The sequence below is a fragment of the Chelonoidis abingdonii genome, chromosome 7 (genome assembly GCF_003597395.2).
Source record: "Chelonoidis abingdonii isolate Lonesome George chromosome 7, CheloAbing_2.0, whole genome shotgun sequence".
Lineage (NCBI taxonomy): Eukaryota > Metazoa > Chordata > Testudines > Testudinidae > Chelonoidis > Chelonoidis abingdonii.
The window spans coordinates 53335427-53350917 of NC_133775.1; positions in this window are offsets into that span (position 1 = coordinate 53335427).

Sequence of the window (15491 nt, forward strand, 5' to 3'; positions counted from 1 at the left end):
TTCCTGGACACATTAATACTCTTTAATATAAGTTAACTGTTTTAAAAATAATATATGTTGTCTATTTCAAAATCACATATGCTAGCGAATAGAACAGAAGAGAAGATAGTTGGATAGAATGGGAAAGGAGATGTCAGCATTTTATAGGAACGTGACAGGGCTTCCAGTGAAGTGAAATTAATATTTTTTTTCTATTTCTTTAAAACTAAATTGATTAGATCTCCAATTATCCAACCTCTTCCCCTAACTAAGCCTCCTTTCTGTAGCACATGAATAGTCTGCGTTCCAATTCTGTAGACTCCCTTTTATACATACACGTGGTGTCCCATCTGAATACATCTGAATCCCAATCACCATACTTGAACTTTGTGCATTTTACAATAAATTGTGAATTAGAGGTATACTGTATACAGTCATGTTTCATATGATCTGTCTAGCAGCCTAATTATGAAATGACAAATTTCAGGCTTATATTTCCATTGTGCTCTGTCGTGACTAAAACACAGCCGTCAAACACCATTTAGCATGAAATGATATTTAAACAAGGGGGCTAGACAATCATCCATATAATCAAACTATTTCTCTCCATAGCCAAGGGAATTTCAAACAATGGATAATATAACCTTCCACAAACATTTTCTGTCTAAACATCAGCAGAGATACTTACGCGTATTTCTTCTTTTAGAACACTGGTTCAACACTCCACTTCTTTTGGCTATATTGCTTCTTAGCATCCTTTCATGGTACCAGGTACCTACTGCTTCTTTGAAAGTGGTACTTCTTTTCCTGCTATGAACAGAAGTATTTTAAACATAAACAACCAAACCTCTCTTCTCTTCTCCTTCAAAAGTCCTGGGCCAGAACCTCAGCTGGTGTAAACTGACATAGCTCCATGGAAGTCAATGGAACTACCCTGTTCCATGAGAGCTGACTGCCTAGTTCATATTAAGGGCAGTGCTACATAGAAGTGAAGTTTGCTTTATTTATCCAAAGCTTTCCTGAGGCTAAAATTTGAGAAGTCAAATATAGTCTGTTAATGTTTCAGTCCTCTTCTACTGTATGTGTCTTTATGTCAGTTAAAGTATATAAGATTAAATTCAGCTCTCTGTTACACAACTGAAACTCTACTGACCTCATAGAATCACACAGCTGTAACAGTGTATTATAATTAGGGATGGTCAAATTTTGCTGTCAACCATTTTTTTTTTTTTGAGAGAGAGAGAGAGAGAGAGAGAATGAGAATATTGGGATTTTGACTACATTAATTTTTTTTGCAGAAAGCATCTGCTTTCCTTGAAATTTTTCATTCCCCCCCCCCCAAAACCAAAAACCCAAAACATGTCAGTTTTGTTTTTTGGCCAAAATGTTTGGGGGTTTTGTTGTTGGTTGGTTTGTTTTGCTTCCATGGGAAAGGTTAGGCAAAATTTAAAAATTTCCACGGAAAATTTCAAAGAAACAAAAAAAAGTGTTTTTGACATTTTCCAATTAACTAGCCTTACTGTAACATTCTTTTGCCGTTATTCAGTACCTGTTCCCAGTGACACAATGATAGAATACAGGCAGAGCATAACCAGGAGCTTCCTAGAAATGGGTGCCTGACATCTTTATTATACATAGTAGCAAGTTATTAGCTCATATTTCCTTGCAAGCATAAATGGACCATAAGCTGGGGGAGGGGAGGGAGAAGGGAAGGATCAGTACAAAAAATGTATTTAAACTGGAAAGGAAAAAGTCTTCTGTTAGCATTTTGGCTAACATTCATTCATTTTCCTGTTCTGTTGTTTAAGTATATTTTTTCCATTGGTAACGAGGCGTATCTCGTTATTTTACTCTTATATCGTTGCGAATATAGGTGTGTGCTGACTCCTTGTTCAGACCTGCCCTACTGACAATTTTAACACCCATTCATTTTTTGCATTTTTATAGTATTTGTGGTTGCCTTTTCTCTGAGCATGCACCCTTTTGCTCTACCTGGGGGAGCATACTTTCATAGCAGCTACCTAGGACAAATTGGGACAACGAATCTAAAAAATAGAGGAAAGATACACCACACTAACCACTTTAGGAAGCAACACCAGGAGGGATTGGATTTTCATTATATATCAGTTTATGTCTCAGTCATCTTATTTCCCAATGTAGTGTGAAGATCCACCCAAGGAAAACATTTTCAGAAGTACTCACCTAGAAGCTGTTCTGCAAGCCTTCCCTTTTTGCCTCAGGGTTAAACTATGAAGCCTAACTGCTGATAAGAATACATCTAAAAAGTATGCTGGTGGGAGCCCCTGACTTCAAACGGCGGGTGATTGAAGTTTTGAGATGGAATACACTTTGATGTAAAAAATAAATAAACAAATACTATAGGATTGCAAAGGCATCAAATTATCTATGTGGCCTAAGGGCTACAGAATTTTCAGTGAATAGTAATGCAACATCAGAAATGGTCAAAAGTGCTGGCATTAATTCCAAAATAGGCTTCTTTGAGTGTTGGTCTTTAAAATCCCCATGATGAGAATTTACACAATTCAGTAAGCTCTCAGTTCTAGCATGTAATCATAACTGTGCTTCTGTTACCTGGACAACATCCATGAATTCTGTTTAACAAACAAAATGAGAGTTGCTATGTGCCTATCAAAGGAAATAATTAGACAAAATTATGTCGAGCTTGTTCAGCTCTGAAATGCTAGCTCTTCCATAAGACAGTGTAACTTTAGACCATCTGACCAGATTTTTCTTACAGCTATTAACCAAAGTATTAATTCACTTGGAAACATAAGTTTGTCCTCTGTAAATTATGACTGAGATGTTCAAAGCAATCTAAAGGATTTAAATGCATATCTGACACTATGAAACTAATGGAAGCATGTGTAAATCCCCTAGACTGGGTTGAGATTTTCAAAGCAAATGTGTAGATATTTAAAATAATCTCTTGTCCCTATCTGCTATGAATTTCACACCCAAATGTACATTCCGCTTCAATTTAATTGCAATTTCCTGACTACCTGATTTATAGAAGAACCAGAATATTCACTTGTATTGATTGCATCCATCCAAAACACTTACAAGCATAATATCACTTTTCTTTTTTTCTTTTTCTTTTTCTTGTTTTTTTTTTTTTTTTTTTAACAGAGCCTAGAGGATGCTATCTGTTTTAAGGAAAGTAGTTTGTTTTGCTCCCCTCAAAGTTCATGGCAAACTAATTCACTTGCATCCAGGCAAACTTTTAAACAAAATAAGTATCATTTGAGTCCAACAGTCTTAAAATTCCCTGAAATTCTCAATAATCCCCAAACAGCCTCTGTAACATCTTTCATAATACTTGCTAAAGGCAATGGGACAATCCATGTCCTTAAAGTTATGCACATGCTTAAATGCTTTACTGGATCAGAGGTGAAGGGTAAAACCAAGTAAGATCAGCAGGCTCTGGTGCAGGGGAATTCCTCAGGACTGCAGTAGGTGGAAGGAATCTGTAGTTCCCATAGAAGTCAAAGGGAATTCTAAATCACTCAATATCTTTGAAAATAAAGCCACTTATTTCAGAGCTTAAATATAGATTTAGAAGTACTTACTCAACTTTAAGCACCCATGTTTGAAAATTTGGGCTATACATTTTTCTTCCCTAGAGGAAAAATACTACAAATCATATAATATATCCTAGGACAACAATATAACTGGGTTCAAAAAAAAATTAAGTTCATGGAGAATAGGTCCATCAATGGATGTTAGCCAACATGGGCAGGGAAGCAACCCCATGCTTTGTCTGTCTGTAAGTATCTGACTACCAAAAGGAGAGACTGGATGATAGGGGATGGATTGCTCCATATTTGCTCTGTTTTGTTCATTTTCTTAGGAGGATCTGGCACCAGCCATTGTCGAAAGACAGGATATGAGGCTAGATGGTCCATTGGTCTGACTCATTCTGGCTAGTCTTTTGTTCTTACGGCCCCTAGCCTGAATTTATGTCTTCATTACCAAGACTGGTGGTATAACAGTTATCTTTTAATGTATAGTGTATCCTGAAAGCACAGATTTTGGTTTTAATATGCTTTCAGAAGAAGTAGAACAAACTGAGTTTGCTTTCAGAAAACTTGAACTTCAAGAACAACAGAAAGTAAACCATTTGTGCAACTATGCATTAACAACGCCTACATGTTACACACCATGACCTCTTTTCTTCTCTTTGTTTAACACCCACAATATCCTCTGTTAGCGTTTGATTTTATTTCCTTACCTTACTACTAAGTTGCTTACAAGAAACTGTAGAATCAAGGAAAGGAAAAAACATTATGTCATTTAGTCCATCCTCTTGTCAATGCAGGATTGTTCTCTCATGTATTCATCATGCTTATCACTCAAATAGACAGAATGACGGAAGGTCTGGAACTTCCACCTTTTCTATTAGGAGAGACTTCTGCGGCCTAACAGATCTCACCATTAGGCCTGTGACTTACTGTTGTCCCTAAATTTCTCTTTTCTTTATCTCATTGCTCCTAATTATGTATCTTTGTGCAAACCCTAAACTAACTCTCTCCCCTACTCGGCATTTACACCTTTCTACTAGTTGTTGAGGGTTCTGAGGTCATTTAGACAAGCCAGACAAATTTAGTTCTTCACTATCAGTTCCCACAGATGCCAATAGCCCACTATCAATGCCCAGGGTTGTAATCTCAAAGCCAATTTTAACTTGATTGCTCAAAACCACTGAATGCTTGGGCGGCAGGGGAAGATACTTTGTTTACTTTCTAAGTTCCTTCCTAACAACAGCTTCAATGCTTCCTTCATTTAATAAACTCATTCCACATCCTTCCCCTTCTGAACCCCCTCCAGGAGAACAACATTCTCAGCATATTCACTGTTTGTACCTTATTTGCTGATTAAACTTGTACACGTTTCCAAAATGCAGTTGGTCGTAACATGTGAGATGTGGATTTTGGCACTATAGTCTAAAAAAATGTGATTATTCTAAAACTTATTAAAGTGTGTTTCAAATGATATCATTCCCCTCCAATGTTCCCCACCTGCAGGCATGAAGCAGCAGTGCCCTACCCTTCAATCCATTAGCAATGTTTAGAAGGGCAGGACAATGAACCTCCCTCATTGCTGCTGCAAAAGACTAACACTCCCTCAGGAGGAGATATTGTTACTGGGAGGCAAAGGGAGAAAAAGACTTTTGCTTCTAGTGAATTCCTTGGGAATATACCGTAGGCTGACACTGTCATGCTAACATATCCAATGCAGAAATGGGTTATCCCAAAAACCTTCAGGAGACAAAACAGACAGAAAACAAAAGCTGTTTAATTATACTAACAAAAAAAATGTAAGCAAAAGAATGATAAACAGCTATGGGGACATGCCATAACAATTACAATATCTCCAGAACAAAACAACCTTGTAACCTCACCTAAGCAAGAACACTGAGAAACCCAGAGGGAGTAGGAGTTTGTAATCAGTGTCCTCAGACAAAGTATATTAAGCCATGCTGCTCTTTGGCCTTTGTACAAGATTAGGTCATATCATGCCATCAATGTGGATGAGAAGATAGGTCTTCTTTCGTGTCCTTACAGCTCATAAACTCTGCCCAAAATTCCCAGTAGAAGAGCCAAATATGGTAGAGAGTTTTGTTGCAATTAGCCACGGGCTGCGAATAACTTTCACACAAGAACAGCTGTTTTTCACCAAAATATCAGGAATAGGCTTATGTGTGTACCTGACCTTAATGGCCTATTGCACGAAGCATTTGGTTTAGTAACTTGCATCCAAAGAAGTGGACTGTAGCACACGAAAGCTTATGCTCACATAAATTTGTTAAGTCTCTAAGGTGGCACAAGTACTCCTGTTCTTTTTTCGGTAAAACTGTGAATGACCAGAGAGACCTCAAGTATTTATCTTATCATAAACTTTATATACATTTTTATTTTAATCTGTATTTTCTCCTCCACCTATTTGTCTCTCTCTCTCTCCACTCCTTCAATGTGCCTGGAGGGGATAAGGCGTGCATCTGACACAACAGATTCTCCATGAGCTGCTCATGGACCAGACACTCTCTTCCCTGCCTGACCTCACTTTTAATGACGTAGCCAGTTTCTGCTGGCTAGGAGAGTGAATGATAGAATTGGACTTTGAACGTAATTGTCCTGCATGTCAGGAACCTGTATTTGTGATGAGTCACTTGGACGTAAAAAGTCTATTTTTTAAACACTCTACCAGAGTGCCTTATTGTAGCTTTAATTTATATTCTTGATTAATCTTTTCCATTTTGCATAAAGCACATTGGCCTTATTATGGGTAAAATTCACCCAGAAGCAGAGGGCCCCTGTGAAATTTGAAGATATTCTTTCCCATATCTGCAAAGCTAATAGAAGAAATGATGATAAGGTGGCATTTTCAAAGTGCTTAAGTACTTAAGAGCACAAGTCAACACATCTTGTGTTCCTAAGTGTTAGGCACTTTTGAAAATATCACCCCACATATCGTATTTGTCATTAAGGTCAACAGATTGGACTCTGCACCCACAGCTGGTGCCATTGTTACAATGACACTTTTCAGATTAGAACAGCATCTTAAACAAGATATGAAAAATAGGGGTAGCCAATGAAGACATATGGAGACACAAGAGAACTGGAGTCTTATGGAAAAGAATTAAGACAAAACAAAAAGCAATCATGCTACTCAGTTCTCAGAAAAAAAACCTTGTGAATAAACTGAGAACATCCCCCAGCTTCCTTTTTCCAGGAAGGAAGACAATTTCCTCTTAAGAATTACCATCTGAACATACTTGCTTGTAGATATTTATGTAGATGCATGTAGATATTTTCCATAGTTTAATTTAACCCTACTATAAATATTATTGTGCATAGTAAGAACCTTTACCAGTGTTTTCTTGGAAAATGCTTGTTCATACAATAAGGTCTGCAGTTTTATTGTATCAATGTTAAGTCTTTGAAATTGCTACTATTTTTTTTTAAAACTGGAGTTGCTCAACTGAAAACACCACCATTTGTAAAGTTCCATGTCCCTTCCTAGAAACTGAGAGCATATAACATACAGCGCATTCCAGGCTTAAAGTGCAGTGGAGCAGAATGGAAAATGGGAGAAAGCCATTTCCTTACATGAGTTGTTAAGGGACATAAAAATCAACAGGCATCATTAAGCACCAATCACCATTTAGCCTTACTGAGGTCTCAACAGTAGAAGAATGTTTCAAATTATTTTCTACCATTGCATATCAAAAAGGTTAGATGCTTAGTCAAAGCTTATTTGAACTCCTGACTCTGCACACGTGGACTGAAATACTCACAAGAAAATGCTCACATAAGATTTCTGGCACCTCTGCTTACCATCACAAACCAGAAATACCACAAAAATAGCCTCCCTGAGTTTTGATGCTTCAGCTTCACCGTGGGAATGGAAACCAGAATTCAGAAAAAGGATGTGCATATTTCTCCAACAGTTGAAGAAATAGGCCAAGTTTTGAGAGAAAGATATAGAATGTGTTTATCTCTCACCCCAATCTCATTGGCCCATCCCTAACAACCTACATAAGAACATCAGAATGGCCATAGTGGGTCAGACCAATGGTCCATCTAACCAGTATCCTGACTTTCAATAGGGTCCACTGCCAGATGCTTACTAGGGAATGAACAGATCAGGGCAGACCTGCGTCTGACGAAGTGTGTATTCACCCACGAAAGCTCACGCTCCAAAACGTCTGTTAGTCTATAAGGTGCCACAGGATTCTCTGCTGCTTTTACAGATCAGGGCAATTATCAAGTGATCCCTCCTCTGTCATCCAGTGCCAGTTCTGGCAATCAGAATTTTAGGGACACCCAGAGCATGGGGTTCCATCCCTGACCATCTTGGCTAATTGCCATTGATGAACCTATAATCCACAAATTTATCTAATTTCTTTTTCAATCCAGTTATACTTTTGGCCTTCACAACATCCCTTGGCCACAGAAGTTCCACAGGTTGACCAGCCATTGTGTAAAGAAGTACTTTCCCATGTTAATAGCAGGTTTAAAACTAATTTCATTGTGTGACCCTTGATTCATATGTTACGGGAAGGGGTAAATAACACGTCCCTATTCACTTACTCCACACAATTCATGATTTTATAGACCTCTATCATATCCCCTCTTAGTCATAATTTTTCCATGATGAACAGTCCCGGTCTTTTAACCTCTCCTCATACGGAAGCTGTTTCAAACCCCTAATCATCTCTGTTGCCCTTCTCTATACCTTTTCTAATTCTATTTTTTTTTTTTTTTAGATGGAGTGACCAGAACTGCACACAGTACTTAAGGTGTGGGTGTACCATGGATTTCTATAGTGGCATTATGATATTTTCTATCTTATTAACTATCCTTTTCCTAATAGTTCCTAACATATTTAGGTTTTTTGGCTGCTGCTGCACATTGAACAGATGTTTTCAGAGATCTATCCATGATGATTACAAGATCACTTCAAATAGGGTGACCAGACAGCAAGTGTGAAAAATCAGGATGGGGTGGGGTGTAATAGGACCCTATATAAGAAAAAGACCCAAAAATCGGGACTGTCCCTATAAAATCAGGACATCTGGTCACCCTAGCTTCAAAAGACAGGGGTTTTGGAGAGGGTTTCCTCACAGCAAGAAAGGAGTGAAAAGGAACAGGCTGGCAGAGTTCTTTTTGACAATTTTAGTGCTGCTAAATGACTAAAAGGCTAAAATCAGTTTGATAAAAACAGCTAATTTAGACACCATCATTTTGTATGTATAGTTAGGATTAAGTTTTCCAATGTGCATAATGTTGGAATTACAAAGTTTATTGGGAAGAGAGCTGGGAAATAAAGGAGAGGGCTGCATTTTTTGCATAAGAAATCAGTAACTAATACAATTGCTCACTTGTTTATTTATAGTTCAGGCTACAAAGGTAGCATATTCCCTTAGATAATTACTATAATTCAGTAGCATGAATGAGATAGGTGGAATGTGAGATTATAAATAAGATATTTGCATTTCAAATTAGATTGTCATAACAGTATCCACTTGAATAATTCTTAGAGAGAGCAATCTATCATCAGGAGTTTAAGCTAGTCTAGATTTGTTAGATAAGGCACAAAGCCAGTTTTAACATGTAAATAGAAGAGTCTGCTGTTGCTATGGATTGTACCTTCTAGCCACTGGTCACACTCTTGTTGCTATGTTTTCTAATGTTTAAATACAAATAATTTAATTGTTAAATACAAGTTCTCCATGCTTTAATAAGAACACATCCGTCCTCCCAGAGCTCTTACTCCCAATTCTCTGTAAATATGACCCTGAGAACTCACATACTAACATCATGAGTGTTATTGAAATGCATATACAATTGAAAAGTAAATTGTAAAAAACATGTATTTTATAAACACTTTCCTTTCTAGAAAATCCCACCCAGGATCTACTAATTGGCTAGGAGCATGCTACCTTTTCCTTTCAGATGTGGTCCTTGCCACTGTTATCCATGCCTTTGTCACCACCAGATCAGACTGTTTTCATGCACTCTGTATGGGGCTACATCTTAAAACAGAAACTGAAGATAGTACAGAATTCAGTGGCTTTGTTACTCACCGAAGCACCTCCCTGGGAACGTCTGACACCAGTGTGCTGAGATCTGCACTGACTGCCCATTGGTGGAGTTTAACATGTCAGTTATCACCTATACATGGTCTACCCCAGAGATCACCTCTCTTCCCATGCCACACTGCCACAGCTGTAGTCAGCAAAGGCCTTTGAGCTGGATTTCCCCTTCATCTAAAAGAGGGGAATGACTGGCAGACAATTATCTGTGAGGGTTCAGATTCTGAAATTTCTTTCCCCTCCCTACCTTCTCCCCAGTCTCAATGAGACCAAACAGGGGCCCTTCTGAGCACATTTCAAAAGACAGGGGTTTTGGAGAGGGCTTCCCCCACAGTGAGAAAAGAGTGGAAAGGAACAGGCTGGCAGAGCTCTTTTTGAAGATTTTAATGCTGTTAAATGACTAAAAGACTAAAGTCAGTTTGATAAAAACAAAAATCAGCAAATATGAGACAACTCTCAAGCCGATATTGCTATATGGGTCGGAATGCTGAGGTAGAGGAAAGCTGATGAATGAAAGATCTGCCTGAATAAATGAACTGGCTGAGAGGAATACTGAGAGTCTAAGGACTGCTGAAAATAAAAAAAAATGAAGATAAGAAAATGGTGGCAAGAAATAACACTGTTACAGATGATTAAAGAAAAATGACTGAGATGGATTGGTCACGTGTCAAGAATAGACCCAGGAAGGATACCATACATGGCGATACTAAAGAAACTAGAAATAGAGGAAGACCAAGGATGCATAGGATAGATGCAGTGAAGAACATTAAAAGAAGAAAAAAGTCGCAAAGCTGGAACAAGATAAAATGTGGTGGAAAGACTTCATTCAGCCTCATTGTCACTGTTGAGCCGAATGACAGGAAATCAAAGAATAAGAAGAATGCCACTCAAGTTTTGTTGTAATATTAGTAGTTCTAGGGTACCTAGAACATTGTATAGGAATATTTTTATTATTCAAAGAAATAAACAAATTTAGCATGACAGAAAATCCAATACTTTTAAAAAGTGCTTTATTGCTGTTGTTTTACAGGATACCTGTTAATATTTTAGTGTAAGTACAAACACTTGCCATAGCATTTTTGTGGTTTACAGGTACTTTTTTGGCAGTGATTAACCAGAATGGTATCATTTCAAAGTTGCATTATGAAACATGAAATTCTGAACAAGCACTAGCAATGTTACAAAGATACTGTCTGTGCCATATATGGTGAGAGATTGCTGCTGTCTCAAAACTATTTGGGATGGTGACCAGATATGACTCAGTCCAATTAACTCAAAATCTCAACTTTTACAAATACAGTTTTTAAGATTAAAAGAGGAAAGAAGACAAAAGCAGATCGAGGGACGTGATCACTCCCCTCTATTCAACATTGGTGAAGCCTCATCTGGAGTACTGTGTCCAGTTTTGGGCCCCGCACTAAAAGAAGGATGTGGAAAAATTGGAAAGAGTCCAGAGAAGAGGCTGAGGGAATTGGGATTGTTTAGTCTGCAGAAGAGAAGAATGAAGGGGGATTTGATATCTGCTTTCAACTACCTGAAAGGGGGTTCCAAAGAGGATGGATCTAGACTGTTCTCAGTGGTACCAGATGACAGAACAAGGAGTAATGGTCTCAAGTTGCAATGGGGGAGGTTTAGGTTGGATATTAGGAAAAACCTTTTCACTAGGAGGGTGGTGAAGCACTGGAATGGGTTACCTAGGGAGGTGGTGGAATCTCCTTCCTTAGAGATTTTTAAGGTCACGCTGGACAAAGCCCTGTCTGGGATGATTTGGTTGGGAATTGGTCTTGCTTTGAGCAGGGAGTTGGACTAGATGACCTCCTGAGGTCCCTTCCAACCCTGATATTCTATGAGTCTAAGATGATAAACATTATGGAGGTAGCAATAACACCTCTACAGTTAAAGTGATGTTGAGTTTTGCACTCAGAGCAGGGATTCCAACCTCTGTTATGAATGAACATATCCTCCCCAAAATATCAGCATTTACTCTTTGAAAAATTTAAATTCGTTAATTTAATAATTACAATTAATTACAAATGGGTCATTTAAGAAACTTACTGCCCAACTTTTTCTGCCTCTAATCATCTCAGTAACAGAACAACTGTTTCTTCAAAGTTAAAACTCACTGAAGTTTTGTAGGTAGGATACACTTTTTTTTTTTAAGAATTAATGGTAATTCTTTCCAATTATGCATCATAACTGAAATTTTTTTTTGCATTAGATACAATGGTTTACTACAAAGAATTCCACAAAAAAATTGCCTCTTTCAAAATGGATGCTAACTCCCATTGTTCTCAATGAGATGGAAGTCACAGCTGGAAGGGAGCTGCCTTCAGCTGGTAGCCATTTTGCATCTGTCTGTCTCTGTTTCATTACTCTCAGTGTGAATGAGTGTCTTCGCTTCCTCATAGGGTATGTATACACTGCAATCAAAGGTCTGAATGCAGTACATGTTGGCCTACCCCAACTAGCTTTGATCTTGCTAGCTTGAACAACAATAGCAGTGAAGCCATGTGACTACATAGGTGTTCCTAAGACAGATCTGTAGCTAACCTTGTCACTTCCTTTTATTTCCTGTTCCTAATTAGCCATAGCTGGAGGGCTCTTTGGCAAGTTTCTGCAGTGTGGGAGTGAGCCAAGTGAGCTCACTCAACCTCCTCCTGTCACAGCAAGGTGTGGAAAGCAAATATTCTATTGTATGACAGATCCACTAGCTCTGCTCTCACTTCTCTAGCTTTCCTACCCAAACCCCATTCTTCAAGGATGCCGAGAAAAACCCCACAGTACTGTGTCTCCCAAATCTCTCCTCAGCCCATTGTGGTATGTCTGAAGTTCTCCATGGCTGTGGAAAATAGAAAAGGTTTCCCCTACAAAAGCTATGGAAGTATACACTGGTGTCAGTCTTCACCCCTTGTTTCTGTTAGTTATCTCTCTCCTATATAGCTTGTTCTTTTTTAAAAAGCACCACTTAATAATGATGACTAAACATGACATTGTAATACACTAAGGAGACCCCAAAATACCCCTGTACTCCAGTCTTGACATTTGTGTATAAGAATTTCTAGGAGGTACCACACTGTACTATGAGCAAGCTCCTCAGCTCATGTAAATTGGCATAGCTCCACTAACATCAGAGCTGTAGAAATTTACACTCTCTGAGGATCTGGCCCAAGGTGTTTACTTCAACCTACAGCTACCATTCATTAAACTCACTTATGCGTAGAATTCTCCAACAGTCAAATACATGCAGCTCTGATCATTTCTCATATGTTAATGTGTAACTCTTGGAATTTAATGGCAGTCTTAAGCAACTAATGCCTTACGCAATAACAGTAGAAATCTCTGTAACAGCCTTTTATTAACGGCCATATATGTTCCCAAATGTCAGTCCAGTCGTCAACCCTCCTGCCTCTTCCGTACGTGTAGCGCTTCATTAATTATTATTGATAGTGTCATAGTGCCCAGAGGCCTGAGGCAGGAACAAGATCTCCTAGCATAGCATGCTGTACAAGCACAGGGTGAAAGACCATCCCTGCCCTGAACAGCTTACCCTCTAAAAAGACAAGGTGGAGAAGGGGTGAAGTTTCCAAGCATGAAGGTCAGGGCAAAGTTAGGAGCGAGTCATGGTCTGGCTAGTTTCACTTCTCTTTTATTTATCAATTTCTTTTTTCTATCATAGGGACAGGGATAGAATGAGGAGGAATGGCAGGAGATAGGAGTAAAGAGGAGGCAGGGACTGGGAGGGAATATGATTAAGAGAGACATTAAGAAGGGAGGAAGAAAAGGGAAGATGGGGAAAGGAAAGAAGTGGGACAGTGAGGCCTGCTATGGAAAGACTGTGAAGGAGGTGGGGATAAACAAAGGAGGGAGAGTAGAATGAACAGTAGGGAGAAGAAGCCAGGAGCAAACAACTAAGCAATCAGTAGACAGAAAAAGTCCAGCTTTCAAACACGTTTAACACGTGTCTAAGGGCTCTGAAGGGTTGTGTGTGTTTGAAGGAAAGAGGGCAGAGGCCTCTATGTCATGAAAGATGATGATTGGAACACATTGGTTCACTTGAGATATTTGTGTGCTAAAATTACAGTGGTTTTGGGAATCGTTACCCTTGATATCCTGCAATATCATTATTCACCTATTCTTCTTCTTACCCCATTCACTTTGTTTTCACATCTATTTCATCCCTATTCTTGTCTGGTTTTGAATCGCTTTCTTTTTTTCTCTTCCCCTTCCCTTGTTTCTCCCAATTTCCATTCCACACTTCTCTCCCTCCCCACCCCGCATCCCATCCCCCATTTCACTCATTCTTTTCAGCGTAACAGAACAGCCTGGTCTTTTTAAAGAAGTTTCTCTTTCCATGAGCGACCAATGTGCCAGTTCAGACTTAAATAGGACAGATTGAATGTGAAGGCCTTTGCCAGACAAGTTAGCAATGATTTTCTAAGTAGTGACAGAATCAGAAGCCCCACATTTCTAAGGAGCCTGGCCCTATCACTGAAGATAGGTAGTGATTTCCCTACACCCCTCCCTGAATTCTCCCCTCCCCCAGTTTTGTGAACTAGAACTAGTTACATGCCAATTTAGTGACTATTTGGAAATTTGAATTGAAATTGAAACATTAATACACATTTTAAAAGCATATACAGTGTATGATAAAATAGTGTATCTGAAAAAGCATAATAGATTTGAGAAGTATGAACATAGACTGGTAGAGGTGTTTTGCTTGATCGTCTGCCTGTGTCACAAGTACTGTTTGACTTGCCCCTCTCCTACATTTTTCAGGAACATAACTGCAATGTTAAATGAGGAGTTACCGTACTTCCCTTTGTTTTTTTAAAACCTGCTGCCTATTAATTTCATTGGGTGACTGCTAGTTCTTGTGTTATGTGAAGGATTAAACAACAACATTTCCTTATTCACTTTCTTCACACCAGTCAAGATTCTATAGACCTCTATTATATCCCCCCTTAGTCATCTCTTTTCTAAGGTGAAAATTTCCAGTCATTTTAATCTCTCCTCCTGTTTCATACCCCTAATCATTTTAGTTGCCCATCTCTGTACTTTTTCCAATTCCAATATATCTTTTTTGGGATGAGGTGACCAGATCTTCACACAGTATTCAATGTGTGCATGTACCATGGATCTATATAGATGCAATATGATATCAGCTCTCTCCTGATCAATATAAGCTCGTATGAAGTCTATCATTTTATTAACAGAAAATGATATGCACAGATTCTGTTAATCCAAATGGAGCTCCCTAAACACTTCAATCCAAACATACTGGATTAGATTAAACAAAAAACAAGTTTATTAACTACGTAAGATAGATTTTAAGCAATTACAAGTAATGAAGCATAAAAATCAGAATTGGTTACAAAAGGTAATGCCTAATTTAACAAGCTAGAGTGAATTCAAAGCAAAAGTCTCTCTCACCACATTTTAACAGTCCTGGGAATCATTCTTTCAGTCAGGATCCCTCTCCCAGTCCAAATCTATTTTCTTTGTTCTTCTGGTGTTGTGGATGCTATGGATAGAGAAAAGGGAAAGACAACATAATTTGAAGCCTTTGCGCTTTCCATCTTATATTTTTCCTTTTTTGAGAATCATCTCCAGCTGAGGTTCAGGAGATAAAGTCTGTGTGGATGGAAATCGCCAGCTGTTTCTTTGTCAAACTGAAATCTTCACTCATGTCCTTTTTCCTGCCAAAGACTGGCCACTCAACCAGGTGATAGTCCATTTGATTTTGTTGACACCTGTCTAAGGTGTTGATAGCTTTTTATCTCTGGGGGTCTGGTTTGTGCCCCAAAGGGAATGAACAAACAGGTTATCATCAAGTGATCAATACCCTGTAACCCAATCCCAGCTTCTGGCAAACAGAGGCTAGAGACACCATTCCTGC